Source organism: Pseudopodoces humilis, chromosome 1 (genome assembly GCF_049639895.1).
Source record: "Pseudopodoces humilis isolate 2021_Gansu_Grassland_sample_001 chromosome 1, ASM4963989v1, whole genome shotgun sequence".
Classification (NCBI taxonomy): Eukaryota; Metazoa; Chordata; class Aves; order Passeriformes; family Paridae; genus Pseudopodoces; species Pseudopodoces humilis.
This window is the reverse complement of record NC_142200.1, coordinates 78518807-78536050: the sequence shown is the minus strand read 5'-3', so window position 1 is coordinate 78536050 and position 17244 is coordinate 78518807. Positions and strand designations below refer to the sequence as shown.

The 17244-nt window shown below is 40.3% G+C and overlaps 1 long non-coding RNA gene across 1 annotated transcript; it reads left to right on the top strand.

The window, feature by feature from the left end:
• Positions 1–13977: 13977 nt before the first annotated feature.
• On the top strand, positions 13978–16560 carry LOC148185137 (uncharacterized). Its single transcript, XR_015774487.1, has 2 exons — positions 13978–14499; positions 16495–16560. It is a non-coding gene; the product is annotated as an uncharacterized LOC148185137 (long non-coding RNA).
• Positions 16561–17244: the final 684 nt, after the last annotated feature.

Here is a 17244-nt window from a genome sequence, read left to right as displayed (position 1 = left end):
CTTTCTCTTGTTATCAGGCTCTTACAGCATCTTAATAGAATTGTTGCCTTAAAAAACCCTATTACATGTGTTAGAAATCTGTCAATTGTATTCTTCTGAGTGTTTTGAAGATTATTAAACTATTTTAAAAAGTAGGTCTGCTACTTAGTTCTAGCCTTTAAAAACCATATACATGTAGAACTGGAGAAGACTGAAACAATATACTGCTTCCATGGGTCTGAAGTTTTACCATCCAAGTCTGTTCTGGTGCCTGTCTCTTCAGTAGTACTCTTCCTAATACTTCTGCCCTTCTTGTTGCAGATCCTGTAATATTCTTTTTTATATTCTTGTGTTATGCTGAGGACCAGTCAGAATTATTTCTTTCTAGAAGTCAATGGAGCACATTCTCTTCACTGTTGGCTCACTATTGGGAAACTGGACTAAGGAAAAAATCTAGACTGCTATACTTCAAAGCTCTAATTGACTCAGAGCAGTTTTGCTACAATCATCTAAGCATTTTGGAAGGTACATATACCTTAATTCTTCTATTTTTATTTTTTTAAGAAAAACAAACAAAACCAGTTACCTTTTGGATCCCACAGCATTTCCTGTTTTGTCATTCTCCTATGCTTTTGGTCTCCCCAGCTACTCTTTAATGTGTTTTTCATAAAAAGTAATGCTTTATACTAAAGAGAATGTGATGTTAGCAAAACTGACAAAAGGGAAATAATTTCATTACTTATAAGGTGAAGTACATCATGTAACTCAGCTTTATATTTGCCTTTTTATTTTTCTTTCCTTTCTTCTAATATTGTACCATTGATATGATTTATAGTCCTTTAAATCTATAGATAGAAATTTCCTATTTTTGTGTTGCTCAATTTTATTTTACCTACATTATACTATATTGCTTTTCTTTTTTGTTAACTTGATCTTACTAAATTGGAGTCAAGAGTGATTTTGACAAGCTGATTCAGATCTGTTTCTGAAAATGTTTACTCTTCCTGTTTTTGTGGTATCTGCGAAATGTCAAAGAACATTTCACACTCTGTTGTCTGAATCATTCATGAAAACAGTGATTTGAAGTGAGTCCATCCCAAGCCTTTACAAGGATCTCACATCATATGTTCACACATACTGAGTGAATTTCAAATATCTGTTAGCTGAATAAGACTTGTTCTGCACTCATCTTATAGTGGTTTTTATCTAGGCTGTTGAACTTCTTTTATTGTACTGAAAAATACTGGAGAACAGCATGATTTCAGAGAACAGACAGATGTCAAGTGGCTGTGCCTTATTCAAGGGACTGGACATTATGAGTGGTTCTACTCTGTTTTTGATTCAGTGCTTGTAAAGGCATAGCCCTTGTCCTATATCTTTTTCATGTCTTTTACTGGTTTATTTTATGCATGTGATTAACTTATACCCTCTGACATTTCCCTTCCTCACCTGCTCCACTACTTTTCCTTATAACTTGTGAAGTTCTATAAGCTGTAACAACCAGTCAAGTAAAACTTCTTACAAAAGGTTATCTACAGAATCTAAGTTAAAAAGTTGCTTATAAAAACAGTGCTTGAACTATAGTACTGTTATTTTTTCAAAATTTTATTCCAGTGTGGTCCTTTCTTTGGTAACCCAAGTTACTCAATCTGGCCTAAAACTTAGGACTGTGAGGTGTATACATGTATGTATGTGCAGAAGTCTGTGTACATATGCATATATTTATAGAACATTTATATGTACATGTGTACATGTACATACACATACCACAGAACCACAGCATAACACAGAATATTATGAGTTGGAAGGGACTCATTAGGATTATCAAAATCCTCCTGGCCCTGCACAAGAATCACACCATGTGCCTGAGACCATTCTTTAAATGCTTGAGTCTTGAACTCTACCAGGCTTAGTTCTGCGACCACTTCCCTGGGGACCCTGTTCCAGTGCCCACCCACCCTCTGGGTGAAGAACTTTTTTCCTAAAATCGAACCTAAACCTTCCCAGACACAACTTCAGGCTGTTCCCTTGGGCCCTCTCATTGGTCACCAGAAAGGAAAAAGGTCAGTGTCTGCCCCTCCTCTTCCCCTCATGAGGAAGCTGTAGACTGCACTGAGGTCTCGCCTCAGTCTCCCCTTCTCCAGGCTGAACAGCCAAAGTCACCTCAGCCACTCCTTTCAGAGCTTCCTCTCCAGCCCCTTCACCATCTCCGCTACCTCCTTTTGGACTTCTAAGAGCTTAACTAATATTATCCTTCTTACACTGTGGCATCCAAAACTGCCCCCAGCTCTTGAGGTGAGGCTGCCCCAGCTCAGAGCAGAGCAGGACAATCCCCTCCCTTGCCTGGCTGGCCATGCTGTGCCTGATGCCCCCCAGGACAGGGTTGTTCCTCCTGGCTGCCACGGCACTGCTGACTCAGATTCAACTTGCCATGGACCAGGACCCCCAGGACCCTTACAACGGCACTGCTCTCCAGCCTCTCATTCCCCAGTTTGTCTGTACATCCAGGGTTGTCCCATCCCAGGTTCAGAATCCACCACTTTCCCTTGTTAGACCTCATATGGTTGGTGATTGCCCTTTCCTCTTTATTGAGGTGCCTCTGCAAGGCCTCCCTGCCTTGGAGGGAGTCAACAACTCCTCCCAATCTTGTATCATATGCAAATTTAGTATCCTTTCAAGTCCTGCATCCAGGTTGTTTAGGTAGATTACATGTATATACATATACAAATAGGCATATATTCTGTTTGTATGGTTAAAGTTTCTCTTTTCCTAACCAAATTTTAATGAAGTGTTTCAAAACTAAGTGTTTCAAACACTTAGGCTTTGTGTTAACAGCACAACTCTATTTCAAAGCAGAAAACCAATATATAAAAAAATATATAACTACAAATAATAGAAAAGTCAGGGGATTGGGCAGAACTGCAATTTTGGTAGTTGTAAATAAAACCAGTGTCTTGTGTGAAGTTTTAGGTTTCAGAATTTCATTGATAAGGACAGAATATCACATTCTACCATGTCTGATATTTGTAACTCTTCACATGTTCTGATTCTGTTTTCTTCCTCTTTCTCCTTGCTGACTGTCTTCTACTCATGACACTAAACTCTTTTTACTAGCCTGTTCAGGAGAACACTACTGTCTTTGTTTTCTTCTTCTTAAATTAATTATATTTGACTTAAGTAACTGTAACTGTCAACTTATTGGGTACATTTGTTGGCCTGTTTTTTGGAATAGGCTGTGGCTTGTTAAGTTCTGCCCCGTATGATTGTTGATCAAATTGTTGCTATCAGTTGCTGTAATAATTTTCACTATAACCCTAAGGGCTGTTGCAGCATACATGTTAGATGTATGACATCAATTATTCTCCTGCCATAAACTAATTATAAAACCTATAAAGTCATAACATTAAACAGGCCATTGGGAGCTGGTGCTCTAGGTTTTTTCAATATTCAGAAGGATCTGTGTATTGTATGTGTCAATGGAGGAATCTTCCCCTTTCTGTTATCATTCTGAAGTTATACTGATGGTTGGCTACTGGGGTGATCACAGTTACCTGTTACCACATCACACTGGGCCCTTCAAATTGTGACTTTTATGATCCCATTAGTGAGATGGAAAGTTTAGATTGGATTTTACCTTATTCTGGATGGATTCTGTTGCTAAGGTTATTAATGAGTAATTTTGCTTAACAAGCAATACAAAAAAAAAAGGCATTATTTTATATGATACTTCAAAAAATTAATCTCAGCCTCCTTGTAATTACAAGTAAAATCTATTTTCTAATCGCAGATTCGGTTCAGCCTAAGTTCAAAACCTGCAATCAACAAACACCTTCACTGAAATCAGAGGACATAAACAGAAAATGGTTTAGTGGTTGAGCTCAGGAAGGCCAAGGCCTAATTTTTTGCTTCTATACTGTGTAGTGCAGTAATTTCATCCCTTATGTTAGCATGTATTACACATCCTCAAAATTGTTTAAATCTTTTGTTCAGGCTGGGCCTATAGGGCTGTATTTTTCCGGCTTCCCCACGAGGTCTCCTGTGGCAGTGTAAAAAGCTTTATTAAAGTAAAGCTATCTCATCTTCTGCTTCCTTCTTCTCCACTATACTGAAACTTACTGTGTCAAAGGAGGAAATTAGATTGTTTTGACGTGATTTACTCTTGAGACAGCTGTGTTGGCTGTTTTTCATCACCTTTTTATTTTCCTGTAGACTGGTTATAAATTGGCTGTTTAATAACTTCTCCCAGTATTTTTGTACATACTGAAAGTACTGTGACTGGTCAGTGGTTTCTCAAGTCTTCCCTTTCTTAGTGTAATGTAATGGCTTGCCCTTCTTCAGTCCCCTGAGACTTCTCTCTTCTACAAGATCTCAAATGATAATGACTTTGATTCAGACACTACCTTGGTTATTTTATTAAGTGCTCAAGGTTTTATTCCTTTCCTTCACCCTGGCCCATCTGATTGTATCAAATATATTTAAATACCTTTTATCATAATATTTATGCTGTTTCTCCATTTCTAGGACTTTTGATTTATTCTCAATAATTGTGACTTTTTTGGTAGGGTATTTTCTGATGCTAAGTCAAATCTTGCTATGCTATTCATCTGATCCCAAAACAGAGGGAAACTTCTGCAAAAAACAAAACCCTTTAAAAACCCCAAAAAGTAACTTGTTATTTCAGGGCCTTTCTTCCTTTCTTTTTCTTTATAATTTTGAGCCTAAACGTCCTGTGACCATCACCAGTAGTTTACACCTTCTAATCCTCAGTCACCTCCTGTCAGTTGCAATTGAGGCTGGAGACAGTTGTTTCCTAAACTACCTTCCATTTCACATTCTCCCCATTGTATTCTCTAACTTCTGTAAGACATTGTGTCTGTGTTCCCTTCTAACAGGTACTGGATAATTAATGTTTCCCTTTATCACTGGCTCTCACCTTTTCTGCTGCCAAAAATATCTCCTTTACTGCCTGTGGTACAGTGGTTTAAAAGAATCTCTCATCATTACAAACCTTTGTTCTTTGCTTTCTATGCTCAATTAAAAAAAACAACAGAAAACCCAAAAACCCTAACCCAAAACAGTTTAGTCTATCGCTGTGTTTTAAAACAAATATATATATATATATATAAATATTTAACAGTACCTCCATTTTTACTTCTGCATTTGTCCTTTTAAATTTTCATCTGGGATGTATTTTGACAACGTAGGAAAAGAATATTCATATTAATTCCATAGAAAATACTTCATCCTTGTACAAGTAAATATGACTTTTCATGTCCTTTGCTCTTACTGTGACCACAAATGCAAATGAGATTGAGTAAACCTGCAGCATATGGCACCTCTAGTTATTGTAGTTTGTGGATCTAATCCTAAATACACCTCATGGTTTGAGTAAGTTCCAAGATTAAAGTGTTTAACTAGGGTTTAGCTGCTATTAATTACTAGGCCCTATTACAGGTGCATTTGTTTCTCCTGCACTGAGAAGTCCTTATAAAACAGAGAGGAGCACAACACTAGAAAAGATAGATACTAAGAAGTTTTTGTACAACTTCCTTGTAAGGCTTTTCTGTATTAATTATGTAAGTTTTACTGATGGTAATTTCTTATGTATTGCTTTTTTACTTATTACAATCCCATGTGTATGGTATAGCTTTTTTCTAATACATGAAGAATTGTTTCAACCTGAAGAATTAAATTAGGAAATACCTGTCAGATCATGTGTGAGAAATGAACTTGTAAAAATTCGTAGAAATCTAAATAAATGTATGTAGCAATAATAATATAAAATAAAAAGTACAGTGTGGCCCACAAGCCCTTCCCAGATCTAGTCGCGAATTTCCACTCAAAGGATAACGACCCTAGCCGGCGCCCATCAACGGAAAAGAATGGACAGGACATGAATCATCAGGCTAACAGGGAAAGGCTCCGACGAGATACTCATCACCGGACCTGAACACCCCGCCTTGCAGGCCACCGTTGGGGGAAGCCATCAGGTAGACAAAGGGAAAAAGTCCAGCCGAGATATCCATCAGCTCCAACCCGGATCCAACCATCCCATCCAGATGGCCTGAACCACAATGAAATCAAGAAACACCCAGAACTTCTTTACATATGAGGAGACTCTGTCCGGACGTCTATTTGACTCTATTCTCCAACGCCAGGAAATCAATTCATACAACAATCAAGGACCCTTGGTGAATGGTGCCTGCCTGGAATTTGGCCTCAAGGCACAAAATCCCTATAAAAACCCCGGACAGTCTACCCTCCTTCGTGGATTTGGGAACACCTATACCTTTGGGTATAGACCCCTGTCCACCCAGCGCTGCGCTGTTTGTTTTATTGTGGTTTTTCCTCATTGTTTATTTTTTATAGAAATTGTTTTATAATAAATTGTTTTTTATTTAACCCAAATCTGCCTTTGCATTTATAACAATGTGTAATGTTCCATCTAAACTCCTTTCCAAGGAATGTACACCTAAGCAAGCTGAAAGTCACATTTCTAAGGGTGAGATATCCAGACTTGAATGTCACTTTTTAGGATAAATTTTTAGAAATTAAAACAAAGGGGGAGCTTTCCAAAATGTTACTACATTTTATTTTATTGCCCTTCCCTTCCCTTCCCTTCCCTTCCCTTCCCTTCCCTTCCCTTCCCTTCCCTTCCCTTCCCTTCCCTTCCCTTCCCTTCCCTTCCCTTCCCTTCCCTTCCCTTCCCTTCCCTTCCCTTCCCTTCCCTTCCCGCACCTTCCCTTCCCGCACCTTCCCTTCCCGCACCTTCCCGCACCTTCCCTTCCCGCACCTTCCCTTCCCGCACCTTCCCTTCCCGCACCTTCCCGCACCTTCCCTTATCAAGTTAATGCCTATTGATCCCTTGAGAAACAGTAAAACTAAGTTAACAATCCAAGATGAAAGATTCTCAAATGCTTTGGAAATTTTTACTGATCAGAGCTACGTAGGGACAGAGTAGATGGCTTAAGAAAGTAAATAAAATAAAATTGTGTGTTTTCTGTACTGGGTAGAAGGCAGTAAGCAAATTCTGTATTGCTTGTGTTCTTGATTGAATGTGATAGAAAGACACCATCAGCTTAGCTGAGAAGATGTTTTTGAAGGCAACAATTTTCTGATATTTTTCATCTTATGTACTTCCCCTTCAGTCTAAGATTCTACTAGGGTTGCTAACTGTGAACAAAGCTGGCCCATTACTATTCTGAAACAGAATTTTTTGAAAACGTGATCAGCAAAAGGCATCAGGAAGTAACTGATACAGGGGAGACATATTATCTGCAGCTTCCCATGCAGAAGGTGCACACACACACAAAGTCTGTCGTCTTCCTACTTGAACTTCATTCCCTCAGACAAACCTGCACACATGACTTTTGGCCTACACTCCTGCCAGAAGGATGACAGCCGTGAATTCTACCTGATGGTTTCATATATAGGTTTCATAGCTGAAATCTGTACCCATCAAGAGCTCAGAAAGTGATTGTGTATTAGGAAGAGTCATCTCTCACCTGGATAGGCTGCAGTAGACATCTATACACAGCTGTACAATGGTGCCTTGAAGGAGAGCACAAACCAGATTGTTCTCATGATGTACTTATGAAAGGAACAGCTCCAACCAGCAACAGCACACTCCTAGTCATAAGATGGTTGCTAAAATGGTTGAAGATAGACGATAGAAAATTTCCATGCCACACCAGCATTCCTCAATCTGCTGTCAGATTTCTGTCTGGATAACCAAAGCACAACTGGCACATGAGGGAAGTTGGGAGTGTGTGTAGGAGCGAGCACAAGGACAATGTTTGCAAGACATACAGCAAAGAAAGAGTAAGAATTGGTGCACCTGAGTGCTTGCTCCTCTGAATCCTTTCTCCCTTGTCTTCTTCCTGAGAATGTTTATTGTATGTCAGGCAGAAGAGACACAGGGCTCCAGATACCAAAACTGGCAGAACTACAGCAGGCATGGCTACGTGTATGCTGGCAATGAGCCACATGGACCACTGGCAGTAGGAGGGCTGAGCCTTATTTCATTGTGGCTCCTCCACGCTATGTAAACACAGCTGCATATCTGAAAATTAAGGGTACTTCTGGCAGTTGTTGAGTCTTCCTGGCTCATGGAACCACTGAAGTAGTTTCATTCTTCTAATTGACTATCAGTCCAGCCACAGAAACTGGACCAAACACTGTGGGAATCAGCCCAATGGAGCTGAGTCAGGATCACATCCTTGTTGCTTTTATCAGCTGTTGGGGTTTCTTTATGGCAAAGAGGCCCAGTAGCTGTTCAACCTATTTTTGCTTTTGTTTTCCCATTGTAACAGCGATTTTGCTAATGTGATAAATTATGCATTATGGTGACCTTGCCAAGTGCATTTCCTCTTGTCTTCCCTGGGCCCTGCTGTGAGACTGGTGTAGCAAGCCCCAGTCTAGGTGTGATAAATCAGAGGGTGCCCAAGTCAAGGTAAGGCTTGTACTGGGAGACAGCAGGTAATGGCCTACTCTCTGTTACCTGAAGAAGTCAGTAATGGAGTTGCTGAGAACATTGAAAACTCTGGGGCATAATAAAAGGAGAGGTGGGAAAAGGTCTTGAGCAACGGGAACAACTTCATCAAGGAATGCTTAGCAGTGCAGGTGTAGAAAGTTCCTATTGGAACGGGATGCAGAAAGCAGTACAGACCAGCAGTGCTACAGCAGGGCTGGGGAAGACGTAGGCAACTGTTTGTGCTACAAGCCATTCCATATATAGATCTGATACAGAAGACAGGAAATTTACAAATCTACAGATGGATTAACTGCATATAACTCAGCAGTATGAGAAGAGTAGAAGCTTACAGAAAAAGAGCAGAATTTAACTTAGAACATTTCCATGAAATCTATCTAGCCCAAAAGGCATATATTAAGTCAAAGTCTAACTAGGATTTGTGCATATGACAGCCTGATAGCAACCACTTGTGAGAAAGGACAAGTTTACAGAAGAAGGTGTTTTCTTCTGAGATCTAGCAGTTCAGGGATTTCTTCAGCCCTACCATTGAATCTAATATGCAATGTAATTGCTGTTATTCATGAATTTGATTTTGCGGTACATTTAGGATAGGATTAAATAGGATCAAAATTACTTATTTGCTGAGAACTTGCTGTGACAGTAAAAGTAATTTTGTTTATGAAAAAAATGCTTTCTGGTGTACAGCTATCCTAGGTCGCCAGTAGCTTCAGTATTTTCAATTTGAATCATAACATTGACATTTTAGTATTTTTGCTGAAGTCAATCCTAACATATATATATGTATATGTATATGTATATGTATATGTATATGTATATGTATATGTATATGTGTGTATGTGTGTATGTGTGTGTGTGTGTTTGTATAAATATATGTGTATATATATATCAGAAACTATTGAAGATGGAATTTCAGGAGTCCTCTACATCTACTGAAGTTCACAGGCAATTTATTTCTCAACTGAAGTACATTAAACTCTATATCAGGACACAAAGGTGTAGAGTGTTTTACATTTCATTAGCACATGCTTTAGTCTATTTAGGCATGTTTGAAACCAATTATATTAGAAGTTTTTTTCCAGTCTAAATGATTCTATGATTCTGTGTTTCCATGATTTTGTGATTCAGTTGCAGGTCCGGTAGCTAAATTGAGTGCACACTGACTGTGCACCAAGCCTGCTGCCTCATTGCATCAGTCTGGAACCCGTAAAGTGCAATTGTCTTTTGCCCAACCTGGAAATTAAAGACCCGAAGATAATTTTAGTAGGGAGGTAATATAAAAGGGGATCTTTAATGGAGGCCTTCAGGGGCAGTTATAGAAAGACATCCACAAAAGCCCACCTCCCCCAGGGGTGAGTACATTTTTGTAAGTTTTAGGAAATTAGCATAATTGATAAAAAGCACCAATTAGGAGGACAAGCGGTGATGTAACTCCCCTCGCAAGGTCAAGCCCCTTCTTTGGAGTCTCCCCTTGACACTAGTTTTACCTTGTCCATGAGAATGTATTTTGAAGAGTTGTTCTCAACCTGGCTTCCCAGGAAGAACCAAGAGAGCAAAGCGGTCTTATACCTCCCAGGGCTTGGAGGTCTGGAATTTGTTTTGTATTTCTGTTTAGGAAAAGGCCATGGAAAAGTACTGGGAAAACTTGTCACTAATACAATAGACTACACAGCTACAAATTTTTGTGTGAAGAATACAGAGAACATATGAATGAAAAAAAGGCAAAACCCAAACCAGCATGAGTGCTGCAGATGGGAACTCAGCCTGTTAGGAAAGACCAAGATAATTAGACAGTATGGTTTACTGATGCTGTCTCATACTCAGTCAGCTCAGACAATCTACAATTATCCATACAGATATGTACAGGTATAGATGTATATTCTTAAGTGCAGTAAAATATGTCATCTAATTTTGCTCACAGTAAAATAATTTGATGATTAGTACTGAGAAAACACTAAAGTTTGGGTACTAATCTGGGTACTACCTTCAAATTAGGAAACACTTGATTCTCTTCTACTAATTTTCATACTTCTGCATGTCTTTCTGTTATCTGTGAAATGATGCTTAGAAGTATTTTTATTCTTACAAAAATGATCATATATATATATACAGATATAGATATATACACTCCTATACACTCTTCTGTATAATAGCACTTTTCTCTTTTATTTTAACTTTCCAGCATCAGGGCCTAAATATTTTCTCTGGATGCATTGGCAAAAAAAGCTACATCCCTATAACTACCTCCCCTTTTGCTACATTACTAAGTTTTAAGAATTTGACCAGTAGGATTCTGTACAATCTGTACAATTCTGTATTGAATTTTAGCTAGAAGATAAAGCTTCTGGAGGTGAAATATTAGTATTTCAAGCAGACTAATTGACATCTATGAAAATCCAGCCTCACTGAGTAGTGACAGACTTGAAATTACTAAAAATCCAACAAAGAGGAGAACCTGCAACCAAGTCTTGTCACTTGTGCTTTACTCTAGAGGGTTAAATGAAAATATTCAATGATATAGTGGTGCAGGAGCAAGTAAACCCACACTGTGTCTATTAGGGACTGCCAAAGAAATGTTATTTGGTGTAATAAGTCTCTGTATACAGCTTTGGAAGTATTGAGAACAAGTAGACTCAATTGAACCATGTAGAAACTTGCATCTTGTTTTATGAAGAATTTGTCATAAAGAGTGATTCAGTAGCGCTCCATGAGGAAGTAAGTTATTATAAGATGTCTTTAATAAAAAAAAGATTGGGCTTACACAGAAGATATCTAGGAGAGCAGCGTGTATAATAGACACTGGAACTCTAGCAGCTATTCTGGACTATTTAATATAGAGGTGGATGTATAGCAGAAGAGCAATCAGTCTACAGAAAGGGTGCAGTGATATAAGCTCAGTTTTCAATCTATTTGGCAGCTAGCCTTGAGCTGTGATTACTTTTAAGGTTTCCAGTAAAAGTGGGTAAATTAAGTACAGAAAAATGACTCAAAAAATCAATGAGAAAGTTATCCCAGCCAATGGCATTACCTGCAGACTTTCTTACCACAGTCAGTGACTTTTGTACCAATAAGTCCTACATCAAAAGCTTTTCTATGCTGACCTTCATCAGAAGATATGTAAGGGCTGTTCTTTCACAAAAAAAAAGTCTACAGTTTTTGAAAAAATAATTGAGAATATAATTAATGAAGAAATTTAATCTAAAAATGAGTATTAAAGCACAAAATAGTCAAGGTGTTTTGTCTCATGCTGACCAGTTTCAAAAGCAGTTTAGTACCTACATAAAAGGATTTGAACAGGTACTTTCCAGCTCAGAGTAAATGGGAAGCCTATGACTTAATGAAACTACTTTGAAAAATTGATCCCCAGATGAGTTTAGGTAGCAAAATCTACCCGTAAAATAGATAGATGGTGTATTTTACCCTTAGAAAACCTGGTATCAAAGTTATATGTAAAGAAATCTGAAGCAGATCTTTGCTGCTTGGGAGTTATGCTACTGTCAGTGCCCGAACCAGCTTGTTTAGACATTCATCTTGAAATTTACCTTACAGTCTGTAATATCAAAACCATAGCATATAGATGAGTTCCCAGTCTTACATCACCATGAACTAAATGGTACATTTTCTAGGTCTGCTTACCCTTATTCTGAGACATTATCTTGAAAATTCTCACCTATGAGCAAATTGACTAACTAATAAACCATCTCTCTGAAAACAGAAGCAAAAATAACTAAATTACATAGATTTGATTGATAACTACTTCTCTATTCGTGCATAAAACAAATATTATGCATTTTAAAATTACGGTAATATGTTTTATATTTGCTTGAAGAACTGATAACATTTGTAGTCCTATAGCAAAACGTTAATCTTCTGTCATTGTAAAATGCAAAAATTCACAGTGCCGTGCCTATGCACATTGAACAGTAAAATTCAAAAGAATAGTGTTTTGTTACCAACCATTGTCTATCATACAAGTACCACATATTGAAATGCAATCATGATTACTTCTGTATGAAATCACTATTCCTAAACAAAGCCGTGAGATTTTGTATGTGTATCTGTTTTATTCATTCACATAAACACAAACATAAATATTAATTATTGTATATCTGACTTGTGCCTAAAACTAGAAGTGTACTATGACCACAGGGCTTTAACCATGGGTACTATCTCTTCTCATGAAGAACAGCACAATGTGGTGCTATCTTACCACAGCATGGTAGAAAGCCCAACAATAGAGATGGAAGAAGGCGCTTCATGTTCTTTTATGTTACTGGTATAATAAGCAAGAGCTGTTTTGAATCAAAAGTGTGTTGGATACTAAAAAGGCTTTTTTTTTTTTTTTTCAGACTAGATTGTACGTTATAACAAAGGATATATGATATGTATTAATAGTGGTAGAATAATATTTGCTGACATAAACAAAGTATGCTACTAAATCATCCCTTGGGAAGCATAGCATAGCAGCCTGAACTAATCCCTCAGTTACAGTATGCCTTCCTTCTACTCTGAAAATAGTTTATTAAACATCTGCCTGATACTACAGTGGAAATGACATTACATATAATTGAACTAAAAGCTTTTGACTGTTTAAGTGGTGAGGAATTTCAGTGTCTACACTATCAGTTGGTTGAGCCCTGCAATTACAGCCACTTGAATTGTCATGTTTGATCTCAAAACACATGCCCCATCTTTTTAAGTGTTAAGCCTGGGCACTCAGATGTGAGTATTTGCCTTCACACATGTGTGGAGCTACCCTTCAGCCATCTCACATTCACAGAGCAACATTAATATGACAGCAAGTAACATGACTCCTCCTTGGATACTCTCACTTTCTCACCAGGCCTAAATACATTTTCTTTCTTACTCTAGGGGCCCTTAAGCAGGAGTTGGTGGTGGCAGAGTTTAGATGTTGTAGTTGATGGCCTGAAATGTATCTTTTCCCATCTTTTAGTTGTAATTCCCCCCCAGCTTCTCTTTCTCCTGTTTACCTGGCGTCAAGTTACCATGGTTACTGAAGTTTCTCTCCTCAGCTCCACGGCGAGAGGCCGGATAGAGTAAAGAGAGGACCCCGCTGGCATTTCCAGCTGCTTGAAGTTTCTTTAGCCCAGGAAAGCACGGGGTTGGGAGAAGAGAACTCTTCTTTCCTACACGGAAGTTTGTAACTTTTTCCTGTCCCAGAATGCCTCTAAACTATGGAAGCTGAGAGGGCATGCTTACCTTGCCTTCCCTTTCTTTCCCCCCTGTGTTGCCAGGAAACCAGGCCCCCCCTCTCTCCCCCTCTGCCCCTCTGTATAGAATACTCCCACACCTTTGTGGGCATTTGAAGAAGTTAGTGTCTGTTATTTTTATCTTGGCGTGTGTAACCTTGATTTGTAGAAAGTTTGCAAGATGTACTAACTGAGAAAAATAATTGGTTCTCTCTCTGATGTTCCCTCCCTCTGAGAAACCCTGTTAAAAGAGACCCCCCAGACCCCAAATCCTTGGTCTCTCATCCTTTGGATTCCCCTTCACAGAAATAAACTGTGGAATGCAAACCAGAGAGAGAGTCCCCCCCTGATTTCTTTACTCGCTCTATAGACTTGGATTCTTGAAGAAAATCAGTGAACCCCACAAACATATGCTGGCTCGAAACTCGAGTGAAGAGAAACCTCATCACTGAGCTAGCCGGGCCACACTCGAGAAGATCGAGTCAGATGGCGCCCAACGTGGGGCTGGCCTGTCCCTCAACAAAGGGGACAGAAGAACCACGGAAGGTGAGATTCTGACCACCGCTGGGACGACATCTACCCCAGAAGCGTCTCTTCGCTGTTCTAAGTGGAAGACGTGTTGGGGAGAAAAGCAAGAACCCCTGTGCACCGAGGGGCTGCTTTTGAGAGCGAGACAACGGCAGGAGCATTCAGAAGACTGAATTCCCCAAAGGGGGGAAGTGGTGAAGAGGGAGTGGGTGAGAGAAGAGTCCCATCCCAGGTGAAACTTCTGGATGCAGAGCAGTTTGGAGCCGTTGGTGAAATAGCTGCGACGGACAGGTGAGATCACAGAGATGGGTGCAAGACTGTCTGTAGCACAAAGGGGGATTTTTAATCAAGTGATTGGCATTTTGCAAATTGGAGAGAAACCGTTTTCTAAGAAAAAAGTAAAAAAATTAGTGAATTGGGTTTTTTTAAATTTTCCTCAAGTGTCTCCTGCAGATGTAACTTCTGTTTCCTTTTGGAACAGAGTGGGGACAAAATTGACTGAATCTGTGAATGCTGGAGATAGTTCAGCAGAGAAAGTAATCCATTTGTTTGTTTTGGTTAGACTAACCCTTATTGAAAAAGAAAAAAAAAGGTTATCCAATCCTAACCCTGATAACCCTGTTTCTTTACCTCAACCCTGTTACCCTAAGCTGGGGGAGTCCTCTCAGCACCCCTGTTCCAGGAGCTCTGGCCAAGCTGTTGGAAACCTTTCCCTAAAACCCATCCCAGCTCCCTCTCCTACCCCTCTTTACCCTCAATATCCCTCTCCTCTTGTTCCTGGTGGTCTTTTGGGTACAAAAAATGGAGGAGACCACATGGTGAGCCTCCCCCCAAGTGTTACACAAAGGGCCCAGGAACTTCAAAATGGTGGCGAGCACATGGTCAACCCCCAGGTTGCTTCTTCTTCCCACAATCCCTTTGTTGCCCCTCCCCCCCCCAACCCTTTCCTCCCCCAAGACCTCCCCCCTCCTGGTCCTCCAGACCCTCCCTCCTCTGCCTCCGCCCCACCCCTCAGGGGTGTCTCCCTCCCAAGGCACCCCGCCCCTGACCCCTCCTACCCCCCCTGCAACCCCGCCTGCCCTCTCTCTGCTGCTGGCTCCCATGTCACTCCCTCCAGCTCACACAGTGTGAAGGGAGGGGGTGAAGGGACAAACCAGGAACAGAGGCCTGCCTTCTTTGCAGCACCTGTAACTTATGGGAGGGGAGGAACATTACCAGAATGGAATGCAATGTCATTTCGATTGAAAATGGAATTATGCAAAGCAGCAAAAGAGTTTGGAAAGGAAAGCCAATTTTTTAAAAGTCTTTTAAAGGCAACCCTCTCCTCCAACCAATTGGTCCCCCATGATTTAAAGGATTTGTTTTCCTGCCTTCTATCCCCGGGAGAATATTTGCTCTGGGAAGGGGCTTGGAAAAGATTGTTGAAAACCCTTTTGGGAGAATTACTGAGCAGTGATTTTGAAGCTTTAGATGAAACGGGTAAAATAATTACCATGAATCATTTATGTGGTGAAGGTGATTGGAGCGAACCTATTGACCAAGCCCAAAATTTGCCAAAAGGAGTTAGAGAGAAAATAAAGAAGGCTGCAGAGAAAGCATTTTTCAATATTCCTCTTTCTGAATCTGTTGTTCCCTATGCTCAAGTTAAACAATGTTCTGATGAAAGATTTGTAGATTTTGTGAATAGATTAAAGGTACAGATTGAAAGACAAGTGCAGAATACCACCCTGCACTCTGACTTGCTGTTGGAAATGGCTCGAGTGAATGCGAATGAAGCCTGCAAAGCACTGATTCGGGTGCTGCCGAAAGATCCACCACCGACCTTGACAACTTTGATCGAGATGTGTACGGATGTAATCAGCACTTCAGTGCCAAGGACTGAGGATTCCCAAAGAACCCCAGGAAGGATTGCAGCCACAACTATACCTACTCTGCCATCACCAGCAAAGCCGAAGGGAGCGTTCACCTGTCATCGGTGTGGACAGCCAGGACATTTTGCAAAGTTCTGCCAAGTGCCATATCCTAACAAGCAAGGGCAGGGAAACTTGGAAAAGGGAGGGGGTCCTCAGAACCAAAAAAACTAGATACGCAGCGCGAGTCTATTCCGCGCAGAGACACAAGTAGAATAGAAGTCGCAGGGGGAGGGAAAATTGAATGTGATAACACTCTTAAATGTGACGTTTCTCACAGGTCTGACTTCTGCCACCGAAATAACACCAATGGTTGTGAGGTTTGGAAGCCAAAATTACCTCTCAAATTGTTTACTGTGAAAGATCAATTTTTTAGGTCTCGCCACTGGACGGTTGTTTCCGTTGACCCGCTGAGGGAAAAACTGACCCCCGACTTGAATTGTAAGTTTCTTGTTATTGGGGACACAAAAAACACACCCCCAGAGATTGAAATTTCTCCTGTCACTCTTTCAGCTGACTTGGATGCACTCATCCTTTTGGCACGGTGCATCAACCCACCATTCTACCTGGCACAAGGGCAGGTAATTGCTCAAGCTATTCCCATTCCATCAGGGATCCCAGTAGATGATGTAGCCCCTCAGATCTACTGGGCTCAAGCAGTGGGAGAAAACAAACCCATCATCTCATGCCATTTGAAAAAAAGGTAGTGAAGGCATGGGAATGACAGGCATGATAGACACAGGAGCAGATGTGACTGTCATCCCTGAAAGGAGATGGCCACCACAATGGGAACTGCAACCGATGGTTAGCCACATCCAAGGTATAGGGGGAGCCCAATTGGCCAAGATATCAAAGGAACCCATTCAGATTAGAGGACCTGATGGGCAAATAGCATCTATTCGCCCCATTGTCACTGATTTCCAGGTTCCCCTGTGGGGAAGAGATGTCATGTCCCAATGGGGAGTCCGCATTGAAATTCCGAAAACACCTCGGGATTTTTGATTGCGGCCACTGAGAAGCGCCAGACCCAAAAACTAGAATGGACCACAGATTCCCCAATTTGGATACCCCAGTGGCCGCTGAGTAAAGAGAAATTAAAGGCGCTAAACGAGTTAGTAGATGAGCA